Here is a 19,750-nt window from a genome sequence, read left to right as displayed (position 1 = left end):
CCCTGGGCTGAAGTCAGCGCTAAACCGCTGAGCCACCCAGATGCCCAGTCTCATTCTTTTTTTATGGCTGAATAATATTCTTGTGTGTCTGTGTGTGTGTGTTTCTCAAATCTTCTCTATGTATTCATTTATCCATAGATACTTGGGCTGCTTCCATAATTTGGCTACTGTAAATAATGCTGCAATAAAGAATTTATATGCACTAGTATGATGTATGGCTAATACAAAATATGAAATAAACACTACTATTTTTAAAATGTTTAATTTTTATTTCATCTTATTACAAAAGTGCAGAAATGGCCACAAATTCTATTCATCCCTGTATGCATGTCCCCTTTGCAGTGTGACTATGGCAGCCACTCCCATGAAGAGGTAAAGTGGATTCTTCTGTCTCTTGAATCTGGACTTGACCATGTAGACAAATAGATAGTGGGGAAAATTATACAAGCAGAGACTTAAAAAGTAGTTGTATGTTGGGGCTTGTTCCCTTGCTGCTCTTGGGAACCCATCAGCCACTGGCATATAAAAAAGCCTGTGTTAGGCTGCTGGATGATGATGTGTGGCTCAGTACCCATATGAAAGCCAGCTAACCACCAGATATGTGAGGTCACTGCCTGCCCGCTGACCAGGAACCACAAGTAAGACTGCCTAGGATCAACCTCCAAAATAATACATGATTATTGTTTTTACTAACTGAGATTAGAAGTGGCTAGGTACACAGTAAAAACTGACATAGAAATTAGTACCTAAAACTGAGTTGTTATAAAACAAAACAAAACACCCTGAAACATGTGGCTTCAGGTCTCTGAACTGGGCAGAGACTAAAAAAACATTAAGAATCCAGGAGCAGAAACTAGAAAAAGGGTGAGTAAACTTTAGTGGTTGCTGGAAAAAAAAAAAAAAAGGTGAGAAAATTGCTACAGCTGGCCAGAAAAATGGCAACATGTGTCGTGTAGTTAAAAGCAATCGGCCCACAGTAACTTAGAAGATTAAATATATTTTTTTCTTCTAATGAATTTATAGCCCTTGCAGGATGAGTTCCTGGCAAAATGTTGAACGTGTTGACTGGTTTCATTTAGCTGCCTAGGAAGAAAGAAAGGAGATAAAGAATTTAAAGGAAGTTTATAGAAAATGAAACTGCTTCTCATCTCTAATCACTTTAGCCAGTAAAAATCCTTCAAGCAAAAGAAGTCTGGGGCCAAAGATCATACCCAGATGTGGCTATTAAAACTTTATTAAGATATTTCAAAGACTTAAGGTGATATCTAGTAGACCCTCTCAACTAAAAGAAGGGGGCTGAGTCTAAGAATTTTAAGAATTTTATCCCACAAAGAGACCCACAAAACTCCATCTCCAAAAAATTGTGGGTGTGGTATTTCTTGAACCAAGTAGTCTCAAGTCAGATTCATAGCAAAACCACAAAATTTTGAGGGTTGTATTGATGAAAGGACCACACACATGGGATGAAAAATTCAAGATTGCTCAAATTACAAAACAGCCACTGGAACCCTTGCTTTTTTCCAGTAGGAAGTAATCAGAGAAAGCTATTTAGTTGTAAACTTGGGTTTTTCCTTATAGAAAAGGAACAAGGCAGCCCGGGTGGCTCAGCAGTTGAGTGCCTGCCTTCGGCCCAGGGTGTGATCCTGGAGACCCAGGATGGAGTCCCACGTCGGGCTCCCTGCATGGAGCCTGCTTCTCCCTCTGCCTGTGTCTCTGCCTCTCTCTCTTTCTCTCATGAATAAATAAATAAAATCTTAAAAAAAAAAAAAAAGGAACAATGTCCCAGAAGACAGAACCAAGAGCTCAGAGGGTAGGAGTTAAGAGCCTTGGAGGCAATGGAGCAGGGAGATAAACCTAGACCTAATCAAGGAATATTTCTTGCTCCCAGAATGGAGAGACCTGATGTCCATCTGGATTTCAGAATCATTATAGACCAGTGGCTGCTATGTGTTTCACATCCTTTCCCTTTTTTTTTTTTCTTTCCTTTTTTGATGTCAGTGTGTAATGATCTTGTCTCTGCTTCATCATTGTATGTTATTGGGTATGTTGGGGACAGATAATCATTGTGTTTTTTTTGTTTGTTTGTTTTTTTTTTTTTAGTGTATAGGTCTCTAGAATAAGAGGAGCCCATCTGAGGATTCTTACCTGATCTGATTTAGATCACAAGACCCCACACTAGCATGATGCCAAAATTAGATGAGATTTTGGGAGTCTAATATGTGGAAGGAATGATTATTATTTTGTCCCAAGGATGTATGGTCCTAGATTACAAAAACGGCTATGATATTTGGTAGCTTCTTTCATCAAGATACATATATTTCTCCTGGGATCTAAACTAGTCCTGTGACTTATTTCACCATTAGTTTGTACCAAAAGGGATGCTATACCTGTTCCAGGCCTAGAACATTTTTGCTTCTTCTGTTCATGTCAGCCACCACCACGTGAACATACAGGGCTTCGTGCCGTGTGATGAGAGGTCTGTGGCCCAGGCACCCTTGGCACTCCAGCCTACAACCAACAAAAGCAGAACCAGAGTGCTTGATTTTTTTTATCTGCTCAGAGGCACTTGGGTGAGCTAAATGAACCAGATGAGAAAAGCAACCAATTGGTCTCAGCCCCAATTTTTGACCTAAGAATTATGAAATAAACACATGGTTATTATTTTAAGCACATAATTGGAGGCAGGGAAGGTTGTCATGCAGCCATAAGTACGTGATTCAGACACCCAATGTCACAGAATGATTTGTCACTATCCCATCCTTTCTCCTCTGGTCCTCAATTCTTTCTCTGACATAAACCAAGCATCTGTATAGCAGTGGGTCTGTTTGGGGCACTGTAGACTGTTCCAGTGGTTATTTGCCTGTGTCTGCATCAGTTCAACACTATGTTATTCAACGTAGCTTGATTTCGGCTGAGGCAAGTCTCCCCCAAAGTACCTTTTTCTTCTTCAGGAGAGTCTTGGCTATTCTGGGCCTTTTGTTCAACTCTGTGAATGAGTTTATCAAGTACAATAGGGAAAAATAAAAAACTACCCCTGTGAGATTTTTCATTGAAATTTTATTAAACCTATAGATAAACTGGGAAGAATTGACATTTTTTTAATTGGCCCTTCCTACCTATAAGTATGTCTCCATTATTCAGGTGTTCCTTGGTCTCTTTTAATACATTTTTATAATTTAGGAAATTATATATATTTATATTATATAAATTTTGGCTACATCTTTTTCAGACTTATTCATAAGTACTTTATATTTTTATGGTTAATAGAAAATAATATAAATTAAATGAATATAAATTAAATTCATAAGTAATCTTAATCTTACTAAATTAATATAAATTGGACTTTTAAAGATTTTCCCAACTGACTGAAGCAAAATGCAAATGTCTCATTAATTATAATAATTTGTGTATATTTAAATATTTTCTATTAAACAGTAATCTAGACAAAACAGCTCTCTCTCTACACCTTATGCTTGGGTGAGTTCAAAACAACAGCTGCATATATAGAAGAACAGGGAAAAGGAAAAGAAACAAAGCTAAAAATGCCCCATTTTCCGTTAAAGGTTGCAAGTTTGAAGCAAATTTAGAGAGAGAAAAGGAGTAGCTACTTGGATAAGAAATTGTAGTTTAGACATTATACTTGTAGGAATGGAAGTAAATTATTATTAGACCAGACCAAACTTTTATTTCCTAAGAGCAACTGCAAGATCTCTGGCACAGCAGACCACTTATCATCTTCAACGTCCGAATTTATAAAAACAATTTAAGCTTTGCGAAAAAAAAGTCTTACATGTATTTAATGCTTCTCTGAGATGACAAGGAAACGAAGGTACCCATGAATTCAACATTAAAATAAAAGCAGGAAGTGAAAACAATATGGAAGTTCCTCAAAAAATTAAAAATAGAATTACCTTATAATCCAGTAATTCCACTAGTGAGTATTTACCCAAAGAATATAAAAACACTAATTCAGAAACATATATACACCTGAACGTTTATTGCAGCATTATTTATAATATCCAAATTATGGAAACAACCCAAGTGTTCATTGATAGAGGAATGGATGAAGAAGAGGTAGTGTATGTGTATGTATATTATATATATATATAATGGAATATTACTCAGCCATCAAAAAATGAAATCTTGCCATTTGCATAATGACATGGATGGATCTAGAGGGTATAATTCTAAGTGAAATCAGTTAGAGAAAGTCAAATACTGTATGATTTCACTAGTGGAATTTAAGAAACAGAACAAATGAACAAAGAGACAAACCAAAACACAGACTTTTAACTACAGAGAACAAAGAGAAGGTTACCAGAGGGAAGGTGAGCAGGGGGATGGATGAAATAGGGGAGGAGGATTAAGAGTACACTTATCACGATGAGCACTGAGTAATGTATAGAATTTTGAATCGGTATATTTTATCCCTGAAACCAATATAACCCTGTATGTTAACTACACCAGAAATAAAATGAAGATAAATAAATAAAATGGGAAACCTAAAAGGTAAGCAAGAATCAAAGCCAGTATTTGCCCAAATGCATCTCCAGATCCCTGGTGGCTTTGTGCTTCTGTTTTCATGAGTGACCAATTCTGGTGACAGAGAGAAGGCTCAGAGATCACCACGGATGGGAGTCTCGTAGGGCTACCCCTTGCATAGCGGGAACCCCAAATAACGGCCCTCCAAGGATGGCCTCATCCTAATTCCCAGAACCTGTGAGTTACATGGCAAAAGGGAACTAAAGTCACAGACGGAGTGAGAGTTGCCAATCTACCGAGTGTCAAGTAAGTGAGTTATCTTGGAATATCCGGTGGAAACAATGTGATCACAGTGGCCTTTTAAATGCAGAAGAATGAGGAAGATGGTCAGTCACAGAAAGATTTGAAGATTCAACGCTGCTGATTTTGAAGATGGAGGAAAAGGCCAGAAGCCAAGAAATATGCATGGCCTCTAAATGCTGGAAAAGACAAGAAAACAGATTCGCCCATTCAGCCTCCAGAAGCAATGCCAGCCTGCTGACACTTTGATTTTAGCCCAATGAAACTCATTCCAGACTTCTCACATCCAGAACTGTAAGATGATACATCTGTGTTGGTTTTGGCCGCAACGTCAGTAGTAATTCATCACAACAGCAATAGAAAAGTAATACAGACCCCAAAGGGATAATACATTTCCAGAACGTGTGCAATACAGGGTTGTTAGGGAAGACTCTGGCTAGAGAGATAATATAATAATTCCTTAATAAATGTTAAATGCACATTAAAATGAAAAGCGCATACCATACTCAACCCATTCAGGGATTCAACAGACAGAAGCTCTTGCTTATTGAACTGGATTTAATAAAATAAAAAGCATTATCTGCCTCTGGGAAAGGCAGGGCAAGGTTCATTAAAAATTACATTTACTGGTACAGGAAGAGCTGAGTCATTATGAGCCTGAAACATGAAAGTGATTTCAGTCATTCTACAGAACTTAAATACCATAAATAGAAATGCATGCCCTTGTCTGCAGTCGGTTCCTTCTTCCTCTTCCAGATGCTTTGATCTTTTGCCCCAAATAGAAGAAAAGGATTTCTGTAAGTGAAGCAAATAATTCAAATTTCATGGCATTGAAAATATGAATCACGAGAGCTATCTGGGAAACCGTTTATCTGTAGGAAATGCAACAGCACCTTAGGTTCACAGAGTAGAGCCCGGCATTCCTTCTGTCTCCTTCTCTCAACCACTCCCATACGCCAGAAGGGTCTTCATCTTCCTTTAACTGCACGGGCATTTGATATTACGGCGGCAACCTTGGGGTCTGATATTTTCCTTTCAGAGCTTATGTCTTGGGTTTTAGAACACTTTTGCTAAAGAAAAGATTATGTGGTGGTGGGGAGTGACCTTGAGACATCTGGAGGAAAGACACACTATTAGTTGGCTGAATGGGATCCAGGTTTAAAAGGACTCCCTGTTGGGGAGAAAGGAGCTGAAGAGAAAAGTCTAACCAGGAGAACATGACACTGGCTTTATCCAAGGATCTGAAACAGCCAGCAGACTGTACTCCCCATGAAGGCCCTTACTCTTGACCTCTGACCCTGGCTAAGTTGTCAGGAATGAGGCCTAGCAGCCTGAGACCCTCCCCACAGCTACTCTGGGCAGAACTCTACCTGCGTCTATCTTCCCTTTTCCAACCTCACATCCCAACAAAATTCAGCTGTTAGGGGCTCCTCATTCCTCTGCTTCTACTTTCTTGCTATTCTTATTAGGCAGCAGCTCATAAACTGATATGTACGTGACACTACATGTAAAGGATTCCCAGGTTGTCCTTCCGTCCTGGCAGCCCATGATGACTCAGAACCACGCAATTCTCCTCCACTACCTGTCCACCCACCCGGGGAATGTCTTCTCGGGCACTGCCAAGTCAGTTCCTGGAATTTATGGTGAAAGGTGGCGATGGAGGGAGAACCTGTGAGGCAAGAGGAAGAAGGAAAGAGGTTAAGCTAATCCTCAAAACAAAGAGATAAGAGGATTTTGGAAATTTAGGACAGAAGAAAGGTGCTGGTGTGGTGTGGGTCTAAGGTCATCGGGAAGAGGGGGGAAACCGTAAGAGAGATTGCTGGCAGGAGGGTGTCAAATAATCAGCCTTAACACATTTTTAAAGCACAAAAGTTAGACTGTAATTCCATTTTTATAACTAACAGATATTTGGTCTGGACTTCTGTGGATGAGACTTTATACACAGACGGAACCACATGGGCCAGAGGTCAAAAGGGTTGAACACCAAGTCATTCTGGTTTGCGCAAGATTTCTCTAATTTTAGCAGTAGAGTTTTCACATCCCAGAAAGTTCTACACTCTCTGTCGATTGGGGTGTCTGGTCACCCTAAGTCATTAGTGATCAATAATGACTTCACATGTTCTATTTCCTGAGAGAATAGTAAACTCATTTTCCCTGAGAAGAGTTGCTAAGGGTGAAGGGAAAATTATGATGACATTTGGCAAAAAAAAAAAAAAAAAAAAAAAAGATGAGGAAGGGGGAAAAGGAAGAGAAAGAAGGCTGAAAGGGGTGGAGGGGGGGAGGGATTTATAAGGGAGGACCTAAAGCAATCTTGACCTAAAGCAGTAGTTTCCATCCAGGAGCGGTTCAGTCAATCCTACAGAGGGGATTTGATCCCCAATGCCTGGGGATAGTCTGGGTTGCACAATCGATATCCACTAGGATCTACTGAGTAGAGGCAGAGATGCCGCTGAACACCCGGCAAAGCACAGGACAGCCCTCCACAACGAAGAATTACCCAGCCCCCAAAGCCAAAGGGATCAGAAGAGCATACGAGAGGAGGCTTGGGGGCGCAGCCTTCCTGCCTGCCCTTCAAGTGTCCCAAATGGACGTGCCATCACAGAGACAGCACAGAGGGTGCTAGAAGAATGCGGGCAAAAAGCAGGAAACAGGTGTCGGTTTCTTTCATGCAGACGCCCAGGTCTAGGATAAAACGCTTGGCTGCGCAGGTGACGGTCACTACTTTTCTCCAGGGTTTTCTGACACTAGGAAAACCCACTTTGCTCAGAAGCTATAAGAGGTGGTGTCAGATTAGTATTAAATTGGTCCTTGGAGCCGAAACTGATCTCCTGAGTGTCAGAACCAGGTCATTGACTCCCCTAACAAGGGTCAGAGTCCTTGATGCCCGGATGCTTGAGGACACCCGAGGGGCCAAGACGAGCACGGCCCGCTGAGACTACAAGGACAGACGGCTGTTAAAGGTGAGCGCATGGCACGGGAGCCAAAGAAAGGAGGGTCCTGCCTGGAAGGGCCTCTCAGAGCAGGGCCTTGAGAAGCGAGTAGTCAGTGGGAGTAAATACCCCCCCGGAGAAGGCAGGGGAAGGCCTCCGCATGAAGGCATCAGTGAGGCCCAATCACGGGGCCTCAAGAGATGTGCCCCTAGGTCCCTGCAGCAGGTAGGCTTCCTGGGAAAGAAGGAAGAGAGCGTGTACCAGAAGTTAAGGGAAAAACTCCCAGGAGGCCTCCGAACCTCTGTCTGCAGGCAGCAGCGTACAGGTCCTCCCCACGCCCGCGATCGCCCTCTCCTTGGGTCAGCGGGTCTGCGGACTTGCCCACCTTCAGCTCCCTGCTTGCACCCCGCAGGCCCAAGGGACGCCATGCACCGTCCACGCCGGCCAGCACGCGTCTACACCTCTGTTGGAGCCACCCCTTTCCTGCGGCTGCATCGCACCACCGCCCACCTGTGGCGGGAACGGTGTGGACGTGGGCCAACCCACGTGGCTTGGCTCTCCCGAGGGCTAGGTCACCGCAGGCATCAGCGATCCCTCGTGCGGAATGAAGGTTGGTGAGTCGATATTATGAATAGAAAATATTGCTGGATGTGGACCGAGATGGAAAAGGAAACAAGTGAGAAACATTTCACTGAGCGCTCTGCTAGAGGTTAGTGTTCAGGGGCTTAAGAACAAATTCCTCTAGACCCCTGAGTAGTGAATATGTGTTTGCTACGAGGCACATCTTGGACCTCAATAAATTATTTGTCTAATAAATAAAATGCCAAATAAGATGTTTGAAATCGGGGCGCCTGGGGGGCTCGGTTGGTGAAGTGTCTGTCTTCGGCTCAGGTCGTGATCCCGGGGTCCTGGGGTCGAGGCCCGCCTGGGCCTACCTGCTCAGTGGGGAGTCCGCTTCTCCCTCTCGGTCTCCCTACCGCTCCCCTCGCTTGTGCTTTCTCTCTCTCTCTTTCCCTCTTCTCTCCCAGTCAAATAAATAAATAAAATCTTAAAAAAAAAAAAGATGTTCAGAATTGAGTTGATGTTAATCGTTCAATGTCTTCTAATGTGTCCCGTCACCCTTTACGTCTGCCTTCTATCCCTATGCTTCTGCTTTCGATGCAGAAAAAAAATAATCAATTGCCCTGATACACCCTCACTCACATGTCCCCAAAGGTACGACCACGTTTCGTCTGTGAGCTAAGCAGGTGGAGCTCACCCCGGCTGACATGTACTGTGTTCTCTGGAAGCTTTGTAGCAGGTGGCGGTGCGTGGTGTGTGGGGTTCAGTCTTCTGAGAAAAACATGAGCCAGCACATTGGCTTTAATGTGGGCTTTTTATTGATGCCTAAGCCTCCAACAGGTTTAACCGGAGTTATCAATAAACAAGAATTTTAGAATCGTGAAAACTTCAAGGTGGAGGGAAGCTCACAGAATCATTTTGTCTAATTCCCCTGACTCTTGGGCATAATGTGGCATCCTTCTTGTTTTATTTTTTAAATATAGTTATTTATTGGTGAAAACATTGAAATGTTTTATCATTTATTTAGTAATGCTCCTAAAATGACAAAAATAAGCCCCCTACATGTTATCATAATGTAAAACTATGCAAAATAATTATCCTTTCCGAAACAAAAATGAAAAAAGGCTGTGATCTGAGCAACACCATTTCACATATTTGCAAATCTCTTTAGTGTTTAGCTTAACAGGCATCTGGATTCTCATCTGTCCATGACTTCAGTCTGTCGCTGTATATTGTTTTGGTTGAAATACATGAAGAAACTGCAGCCTCGCACAGATGAGTAATTGAAAATGAAAGAGGCATTTTTAACCTCCTTTTCAAATAATTGAGGATATTTTTCTCTGCCGCTGCACCAAAATTTGATGTCGTCAAACTCTAAGAAGAGACTTCACTTTTCTGAGCATCAGGGCTGCTGTGAGAACTACATCAGATAATACCTTGCAAGAGCTTAGGGCCTGCTGCATAGACGTGTGTGTGTGTGTGTGTGTGTGGGATGTGTCTATGGCATCTATATGCATATACATACTTGAAGGATTCTTAAAATATGAGACGAGAGGGAAGCCTGGGTGTCTCAGTGGTTGAGTGTCTGCCTTTGGCCCAGGGCGTGATCCTGGAGTCCCAGGATCGAGTCCCACGTAGATCGGGCTCCCCTCAGGGAGCCTGCTTCTCCCTCTCCCTGTGTCTCTGTCTCTCTTTCTCTCTCTGTGTCTCTCATGAATAAATAAATAAAATCTTTAAAAAAATAAATAAAATATGAGATTAGAACAAAAAAAACAAAAAAATATGAGTTGTAACACATATGGGTTCAACTGATCATTTTAAATTCTGCACTGCAACTACTTTTTATTTTTCTTTATTGGTCCGGAACTTTTGCCCAGACAGGCTTGCTACTCGACAAGTGATTTCATACCCGGATAAAAGAATCATACTGCGAAATACAGGAAGTCCTGTCTTTCCAGAACCAGCCCTTGAACACTGACTAAATACAAAAACTTGAATGCTCTTGGCCTTAGCACACATTTTATATACAGATAGATTTATACACGTATCGAGAAATGTCTGTATAAAAGATACGTAAAAAGGTGCCCAGAGAGAGACACCTATACGTACATCCCAGTTATACAAAGTGGTTGGTTTGCTTTGAACTGAGACAGGTTGGTTTAAAAGCTTTGCTTGCTGTTAAACCTTACCTGCTTTCACAATACGAAGACTATCTGAGCCTTCAGGAGGTGAGACGATCAGATAACTGGTCACAGGCCCAAACTGAGAGCCAAGGGAATGATTGTTTATTGTTGCTATCAGCTCAGAGAGGAGAGGAGTGACTGGCAGGTAACAGATCAAGAAAAGTCCCAGAGCAAAGGTATCTTGTTCCAGGAGCCGGCTAGCACTGGGCACGCCAGGAATCTGGATCCGGGCCTGGCTGAGCCCAAAGCCACGATCCTCTGACTCTTGCTCCTCACTGTCTCTGGAGGGCAGGAGGCCGTGTGTGAGGGGCTCCTTCCTACACAGCGTCCTGCTGCCCGTCCTCGTTCCACAAGGTGCAAAATCTGAAACCCATTCCTTGTGTCACTACAACAACTGGGAACGGAATTTGTTACTCCACCGCAGCTCAGGAAGGCAGGTAGGATTTAAAAAGAAATCATCCCCCCCCCCCCAAAAAAAAGGAATTTCCATCATCACACATATATGTGGAGCTGATGGGAGCTTAGGAAGGCAGGTGGTTTCTCATAATATCTTTTCTACAAATAAATCGACCCTGGTAAACCATTTCCTACAAAATGATTCCTCGGGTGCCCATCTGCAAGCGAGCTGGGTGTTGGTTTCTGGGTAGATAGTTTAGGATGAGATGAGCAATGTTATAGTTAAGGGGGTTGGGGGTGTGGGGGGCTGGGGGTGGACACCACTGCCTCCCCTGTCCTCAGGCTCATCAGACCAGTCGGAAGGGACCAGCCCGTTGGCTGCTGGCAGCACTTTGCAGGCTGTGTGGCCCGCAGGAGGGATCTGGGCCCCGTTACCCCCCCAGTCCTGGCCGCCCTCTGCAAACTCAGTGCAACTAACTCCCTCATTTTTCTGGGGTTTTCCTCCCCGCCCTTGATTTAGTGGAGGACGAGGCTTGGATCTTAGGGTGGGAAAGACTTCATACAATTTGCACTTGAAAAGAGGAAGTGAGAAAAAAGAAAAAGAAACACAAAGAGAGGCCCAGCCAGCTGTTTCCTACAGACGGAGGACCACCCCGCAGCTGTTCACTGCCCTCCCGCCCCTGGGAACCGGCTCCCACCCCAGCCCCGGCCCATCCGGACAGGGTCACCCGGCCGCTGTCCCTTCTCTTCCAAGGTAAGAGTCTGAGATGGTGTCACGTGAGCTCTGCGACACCTGGGTCCTGTCCTTATCCGGTCACAAGCGCCCGACAGGAGGAACTGGGCCAGAAGACCCCACTCTGCCCCCCCGCTGGTCACCCCGGGACAGGGCAAGACTGTGCTGTTACTCCCATGTCACAGGCGAAGAAGGTGACACTCGGACATGTATCCACGGCATCATGACTCCAGGGCCTGTCCTCTCCACCAAGGATGTCAGACCGTCTTCCCGGGCGCCACGTGCTTGTCAAAAACAGATTCCCCGGGTGGCCTGGGCTGGCCTGGTGCAGGAGCCGGAGTAGAGCCCCAGCAGGTGTCCCCTCGCTGCCCCCCCCTTGCCTCCCAGTCCCAGCTCTGAGGAACCTGTCCCTCCCGGGGTCCTTGGAACACTCTGTTCTCGCCGCCTCCACGGCAGGAAACACACTGCGAAAATCAGCTGATGTTACGTCTGTGTCGCTGGGGAATTACTGGATTTCCAGGATCCTGTCCCGCTTTTTCACTTCCTCTCGGATGGCTTCTTCTACCGATCTTTCCACAGCTTGGAAACATCTGCTCTGTGGGCCTCCACTTACAAGTTCCCTCCTCAGAGAAACCGTTTCTGATGACCTTCAGAATTAATTAAGAAGGCCGTCACTCACTCACCATCAAACTACTCAATTGCATCATCTAGCACCAAGCACGGAGCTTCCCACACGTAGGTCCTCAACTGGGACTTAATTATCCAGAGGCAGATGAAGCACATTCTTGGGGCACCAGAAAAACAGACATACCAAACATTTTTTTAAACATGTTGACATGCGCTTATATTCGTATACTATAGAAGTCATGTGAAAATAAAATTAGGATCTTGCTGGCCTCCGTTCCACTTACATTGGCCTGGTATTATTTTTATATAGAATTGCATATATATTTTATATATATTATTTATTGGAGAGAGAGAGCATGCGTGCATGTGTGCTCAAGCAGTGGGAGGGGCAGACGAAGAAGGAGAGAGAATCTCAAGCAGACTCTGCGCTGACCATGGAGCCCAAGGCAGGGCTCAATCTCACCACCCTGAGATCATGACCTGAGGCTGAAATCCAAGAGCTGGATGCTTAACCAACGGAGCCACCCAGGGGTCCCCTACAGAATTGTATATTGAGAATGGGCTTCATAACATTTGGGGGCTTTGGGTCTCTAAAGCTTTTAATCTGGCACTTGTATGTGTCTACGGACATCCTTGCTCTCTAAAAAATTTTTTTGAAAATAAATTGGGCAGGTACAGTATTATTACCTAGTCCTATCTCGAGATAGTTCGGAAAAAATAAAAAAGCACCACTAAGCAAGAGGAGACAGGTTCAGATGTGACAGGTGAAGGGCCAAGTCCTGCAAGACGGCCCCCATGTCCCCACTTCATGCACCAATGGCAAGTCCAGCTTGGTCATCTGTGCTCCTGACCCGCCAGCTGTAGCCTGGGGGTTCCAACGATGTCCCCTTTGGGTTCCAGTAGTAAGTTAGCTAGAGCCTCTCATGGAACTCAGAGAAACCTTTTACTTCCTAGACTGCCAGTTTGTTATAAAAGGGTAAGTACGGTTCAGGACCAGAGAGAAGACATGCACCGGGCGAGGTATGGGCAAAGGGTGCGGAGCCTCTAAGGCCAAGCACATCGCCCTCCCCCAATCTCCATGATAGTCACCAACCTGGAAGCTCTCCCCCTGCCCCCAACCTCAGCCTCTGGGGATTTAGGGAGGCTGCCTCGAGTAGGCATGATTGATGGAGTCACGGGTCACTGGGGATGGAACCCGTCTCGAGCCATCTCCCCTCCTCCCAGGAGGTCGGGGTGTAGGACTGAAACTTCCAACCCTCCCTCACCGGGTTGCCCAGGCACCAGGCTCCTCCTTAGGTTCAGGCCTAAAGTCATCTCATGAATATAACAAGAGATACCCTTGTCCCTCTGGACCCTTAGGAAAGTCCAAGGGTTTCCAGAAATGGGCCCCAGACCTGCCATACATACATGGTTTCCCACAACTCGAAAGTCTCAGTTAGGGCGCTTCGCTCTTAGGAAAGCGCTGCCGATGACCCCCCCCCCATACCTGTTCCCCCTAACCGCATACCCTCTGAAGAGGATTCTCGCTTTCAGATCTCACTTCTACCCAAGTGAAAATCGGGCCCAGCATTTGTTTTGTGCGGAGCCCCACGGAGGCAGCACGGAGGGCGCGGCGGGGAGGCCCCCCGGCTGGGCGCTGAGCATCGGGCAGTAGGCGGCGGCCCGGAGCCTGTCCCTGAGCACCTGCGCCCTGGCCCCGGCCAGCAGGTCGGCCCGAGGGTACTGGGGAAGCCGTAAGAGAGGGTTCGTTCGGGGGCTTGGGGATGCTCAAAAAATATTTTCATGTAAATCTCGGTCTATGAAAGCTTTCAGAGCAGTGCTCTACTTTCCCATAGCGGGGGACCCCTGTATTTCTTATTATAAGTTACAGCATTACACAGTCAGCGGGGGCCCAAAGGCTGTCCACAGATACAGAAAATAAGAAAAAAATATATATATATAAAAAGAAAATATCATTATGCACTTTAGCCCTGTAAACTCCGTAAGGCTGGTTGAAGCTGCAGACCTGTGGGGACCATCCCCTTCTAACCAGAGCAGGTCTGCGAGAAATGGAAACACTTGGTCTTTTTGTTGGCTCAGACTTTGTCACTGAAGTTCGATTGCGCTGACGTCCTTCACCAGACTTGGGGGCCACAGATCGGATTTTTCTCGCTCCGTCCAGCTTTTAAAGAAAGGATCCTTACGCACGTGCAGTCCTTTATCGATATTCTCAACAAGCGTTGGCGAGGATGTGCCTCAAAATGAAACTTTTTTTTTTTTTCCGGCTGTACATGCAGGCACGGGTCCTGTAAAATCTATAAAGAGAAGCGGGGTGAGAAGAGAAAAGCATGTCACCGTTATCCCCGAGGAGCTGTCCCTTTCCAGAACCTAAACTGGGCCAGCAACCTGCTTCAACTCATCCTGATTCCAAAGGAGGAGGAGATGGAGCCGGGAGTAGAGGAAATGAAGTGAGAAGCCTGAGAAGATTATAAGGGCCTTAGGGGTATACGGTCCAAAAATCACATTTAACAGAAATCAGGGGCCATTCTCTCTTCCACACAAGGGAAGAACATTTACCAAACAATCCTTTGCTGCGGCCCCCCCGTAATTTGCTGTCGCTGTTGACATAGTTTCCTGACCATCTCTCGGTTGAATTCTTGCAGTAGCAGGTGCATCGGTTTATCGGTATGTGGGGAGGTTAGCGCAGGGCTTGCGCAGGTTGACACCACAGGATTGTCGATATTTTAGGAATTAGCAAGTTGCTCTTGTACTCAGGCAGGGATTCATTCTGGAAGGGAGTCCGCTAATGCAGGCAACCTGTCCCCTCCCCGGACCCCCTGCAGCGTTAACTGTAACTGGCGGGGTGAGTACGTAGCACTTTAAGGATGCGACGGGAGCCAAAGGACAAAGGTGAGGATCCATAGAGAATAAAAAATGAACCCAAAATGTGCCTAGCAGAATCTCCCACCAGAAAATCAGGTCAGTCATCTTCACCCAAAATTCACTCCCCAAGCCAGCATTGGGATTAAGACCAACGGAGAGTCTGAGCCCGCACCGTCGGGTGTGATGTGCAGGGAGCTCTCGGGGCTGGAGGAAGGAAAGATGCGACCCGCTGGGACACTGAGCACGTGTGACTCTATTATGTGTCAACGTAATGGGTGATATGCTCCCTGGGGACTCCAGGGCTGGATCACCTAGTAGCTCGTCCCCTCGTCAAGGGTCCAGACCCTTTCTTTCTGTCCTGCCTTCCTCAGACGTTAGCCCTGTCCTCAGCTGCGTCCTCTGCCTCTCGCATCAGATGCCACATCTCCGGGCGTCACATCCTCATGCGGAGATGCCTCACAGCTGGAACAGAGAAAGAGGCCGCTCACTTCCCCCACGGATCTTTTGAAGAGATGAAGACTTTTCCAAAAGCCTTCTTCTCCTGTCTCGTTGGCAAGAATTGGGTCGCAGATGCCCATTCCTGACCTAAATAGCAGCAAGGGCAGCGGTCAGTTACCACGCTTGGCTCAGACCCATCCTGGCCTGTACCCCTGGGGTTGGGGGGACGCCCAGCCTCCCGTGAGGTTTATGGCCCACTGACTCCTGGAAAGACTTGGGTTTCTATTGACAAGAGCAAAAAAGATAATGTATATACGACAGACCACCCCATAAAGAAGGCAGAGTCGGGACAGTGAGGGGGTTGGGGGGCACAGGTGGTTAAGTGTCCAACTCTTGATCTTGGCTCAGGTCATGATCTCGGGGTCATGGAATCGAGCCCAGTTCTGGGCTCCATGCTCTGTGGGGATTCTGCTTAAGGATTCTGTTTCTCCCTCTCCCTCTCTTCCCCCCTCTTCTCTCTCTCTCTCTCAAATAAATAAATAAAATCTTTTTCTTTCTTTTTTTTTTTTTAAAGAAAGCAGTGAACTTTGAAAGTCAGTGGTGCACAGAGAAAGGATTATATCACCCTCGGGGGGAGAAAGAAGGAACTTCTTATTATTCACAAGTTCTTGTCAACTATGGAGATGAATGTTTTTGTCATTTCCACTTGGGCTTGGATATTTTTTCTGGATCGAAGTAAAATAAGTCTGATTTCTTTTGTTGTGCCAACTGCCCAAGCACAGTATTTAAATACAGGTCTCATGTGACTCCCCTGGCTGCCGTCCCCCAGGCTCCTCAGCCGCTCCTCCTGGTTTCCAGTCCTTCACTACGTCTTCTCACTGCGGGGCCCTCGTTTCTGCCCAGCTCACCGTAAGAAACTGAGCTTTTAAGACCTCGCTCTGGAGAATCTCTCCGAGTTCTCTGTGCCACCATGTACCCCATGCTGTCTCACTCTCCGCCTCAATGCCAATATTTATGGAACTCTACATGCCCAGCCAGTGTCAAAGGAATTATCGAGAATCTCGCTGAATGTTCCTAAGGGCCCTGTGAGACGGTCCTGATTTTAATCTCAATTTCCTAAGTGACAAAATGGAGAAATTAAGTCATCTGCTTAGGTCCCACAGTGTATGAAAGGTGAGGCCAGGATTCCAAACCAGATGGTTAGGTGTCAGAGCCCTGGCTCAAAAGTACCGCACTCTACAGCCACATAATGGTCTTATCTGTCCCCTGGGAGTGCTCCTTGCTCCGTGCCTGGCACATCAGGAACACAAATATTTGCAGAGGGAATGAAGGATTCACGGTCATTTTCTTTTGCACAACACCATTTGCCAATCTTTTCCTGAAGATGTACCATCCCATACTGAAGACACTACTGCAAGTGTCTTTTTGGCCAGAAAAAAAAAAAAAAATAAATGCCATATGTGGGAAGTCCAATAATGCCCCGCAGAGATGTATACACACTAATCCCCTGAAACTGTGAATATGCTACTTCAAACAAAAAAAGAGACTTTACAGACACCATTAAGTTAAAGATCTTGCAATGGGGAGACTATCCAGGTGGGCCCAATGTCATAAGGACCTTAAGGGAGAGCTGGGGTGGGGGCAGGTGTGTGGTCAGAGTCAGAAAAGAACTCCTCGAAGTCATAACTATGAAGATGCTACACTTCAGGCCTGGAACATGAGTGGCCTCTAGAAGCTGGAAAAGGCAAGGCAAGGAATCCGCGCCCCCGCCCCAGCCCCCCCAACCAGCTTCAGCTTCTGGAAGGAACCCAACCTTGCTGACAAATTGATTTCAGACTTCTGGCCTCCAGAACAGTCGGAAAATTAATTTGTGTTGTTTCCAGCCAATAAGGTGCACTTTACTATAACAAATTTTAGCAGTGTCTGGGGTGGGGGGGTATGGGGGGGGGTAAATAACTGAGCATAGAGACTTTTCTCCATGTGGTTATTGTTTCTGTTAATAGCTCCGCATAGCAGTGAAGTCCTCTCACTACTGGGCACACTGGATTTTCACACTGCAGGCAGAGGAAAACATAGATTCTCTCCATTTTCATTTTCTTATTTAAAGTATCTCACCGCCTGTCCTCTCACATGACCAGCTCCTCAGGCCGGTCACCACCAAGCTGGGCCTGGCGCTGCTGCTGCTGCTGCTCCCTTAGAGGCTTGTCTCCCAAGGGGCCTGTTCACGGGAAACAACACAGCCCCCACGTCCTGGGGGCAGCCTTCCAATCACAAAGTCGAACATGACACTACTTGTTTGGACATCTTCAGATTATTATTATTTTTTGAATTCTAAATTTCTAAAACATCTGTCGACGGGAGGGGGACATAAGAGTTATTTCAAGTCAAAGTATAAAGTATCCCAACTTCAGAGGGTTTCAAATCTGGAAAATCAGGGATAGAAGGAAGTCTGTAACTTTAAGATAATCGTTGCATTTAGGATATGAGGTATTTATAACTTTACTTCATTTTGCTTACCTACTTAAATTTGCATTTTATAAATAATTTATCCCTTGTTATTTGTCCTGTGAAACAGAGATATTATCTGCCTCACAGTCCCTTAGTACTGAGTATACCTTGGGAAGTTGGTATATTCAATCCCCTAAAATATGCTTCTTGAAGGGGATGGCTCCCCTGGACTGACTGGCAGCGTCCGTGACTTCTGGGAGCCTGTTAGAAATAAAATTTCTTGAGGCACATGCTGGTTTTACAGAATCAAAAACCCTGGGATGGTGCCCAGTGATCTGCCTTAGGGCTTGGAGCCATATGGGGTAATCAGGGTCAGAAGGTCAGGCGTCTAAAGACTTTTTCAGAAAAGTCACTCTCTTCTCAGTGGCTGAGAATCCTCGGGTAGAAATTTCCTTCTGGCAAATTTTAAGTACATGTTTCCCTTATTTTAAGCAAAGGTAACCCTAAGAAGGGAAAATCGCTGAGGGACAGAATAAACAAGGGAGGTTATTTTCTGCATAAAGAAAACCACAAATGTCACCTTGCAAGATGCTCCCATCAGTGTCCCCCACACTCTGTGTCCACAGTTACGATACCCGGATAAATTGTACCGTCTACAGGTCTGCCGGTCTGCAAGCGTCATCACAGCGGGCAACCTGTCAGTTCTCCACTGTTTTCTTTGGACTCAGCCAATGCAGGACACACACAGAATCTCTGTAAGCATCTGTAGTCTGAAAACCTATTTCCCTCGAATCACTTCTCAAGGCCAGAACTCTGATGTCTAGAATTCTCCATGTCTGATGCCTCCAATGCTACTGCGCTGGGCATTTTGGTAGGTTCTCAATTAACACGTACGAATGAACACATGTTAAATTATGATGTACTTAGTTAAATTCCATTTTTTAAAAAGATTTTATTTATTTATTTATTCATGAGAGACACAGAGAGAGAGGCAGAGATACAGACAGAGGGAGAAACATGCTCCCTCTGGGGAGCCTGACCTGGGACTCGATCCCAGGACCCCAGGATCAGGCCCTAGGCCAAAGGCAGATGCTCAACCGCTGAGCCACCCAGGCATCCCAATCAAATTCCATTTCTAATACTAACATGATCATAAAGTTTTGCTGGAAATAAGTCGACAATGAGTTGGTGCTAAAGGAATTTCTGTCGTACTATGATTTTGGCTGCAAAATATTTGACATTAGAACACTTAGATTATGCAGGCTACTTCTGTAGGGATGAAGAAAAGCCAGCTAGCAAAAAGATACAAAATTATTTCAGACTAACCTGAATTTTGGTTAGAATCTACTTTATTACATCTGAATCAAAACACACATTTTATAATAATGTCTGATCATATTAATTACTCACATTATAAAATATTAACTAATGCCGATAACTGCATGGTTTGAAGAGCTATATGGTGGTGATTTTAAAATAAAACTGTCACTACATGTTCGCCCTGTAGTTTTTTTTTCTAAGAATATTTCTCACGAACTAAGTGACATTTATGTCCAAGTTTTTATATTCATGGTTGATTTCATGAAAGGATTCCAGCCCCTGGTTTTCTCACTGGCTATACAGATAATCAAATTTATAATTTTGTTCCTTGTAATGGTTTTGGGAGATAGGGGGAAAGTGGGCTATAATAGAATAAGGAAGAAAAGAGTCTTAACCTCACAAAAATAAGCTTGTTTAAATTTGTTTAACCATTAACCAAAGTTAAACACCTTTCTTTATTGTCTTGAATA

General features: G+C 45.0%; 2 long non-coding RNA genes across 3 annotated transcripts; one reads left to right on the top strand and one right to left on the bottom strand.

Moving 5' to 3' along the window:
• Window positions 1-277: 277 nt before the first annotated feature.
• LOC144305245 (uncharacterized) lies at window positions 278-8,346 on the bottom strand. Of its 2 annotated transcripts, none has more exons than XR_013372299.1 (5): window positions 8,012-8,346; window positions 6,377-6,451; window positions 5,676-5,896; window positions 2,388-2,508; window positions 278-1,083 (listed from the first exon to the last, which is right to left on the bottom strand). It is a non-coding gene; the product is annotated as an uncharacterized LOC144305245 (long non-coding RNA). The 2 variants fall into 2 exon arrangements; XR_013372300.1 differs by having other exon boundaries at window positions 8,098-8,346.
• A 2,878-nt stretch (window positions 8,347-11,224) lies between these two features.
• On the top strand, window positions 11,225-12,495 carry LOC144305128 (uncharacterized). Its single transcript, XR_013372144.1, has 2 exons — window positions 11,225-11,606; window positions 11,771-12,495. It is a non-coding gene; the product is annotated as an uncharacterized LOC144305128 (long non-coding RNA).
• The last annotated feature ends 7,255 nt before the right edge of the window (window positions 12,496-19,750 follow it).

This window comes from Canis aureus, chromosome 35 (genome assembly GCF_053574225.1).
Source record: "Canis aureus isolate CA01 chromosome 35, VMU_Caureus_v.1.0, whole genome shotgun sequence".
Taxonomy (NCBI): domain Eukaryota; kingdom Metazoa; phylum Chordata; class Mammalia; order Carnivora; family Canidae; genus Canis; species Canis aureus.
Note: the sequence above shows the minus strand (reverse complement) of the source record. Positions and strands in the feature narration are given on the sequence as shown.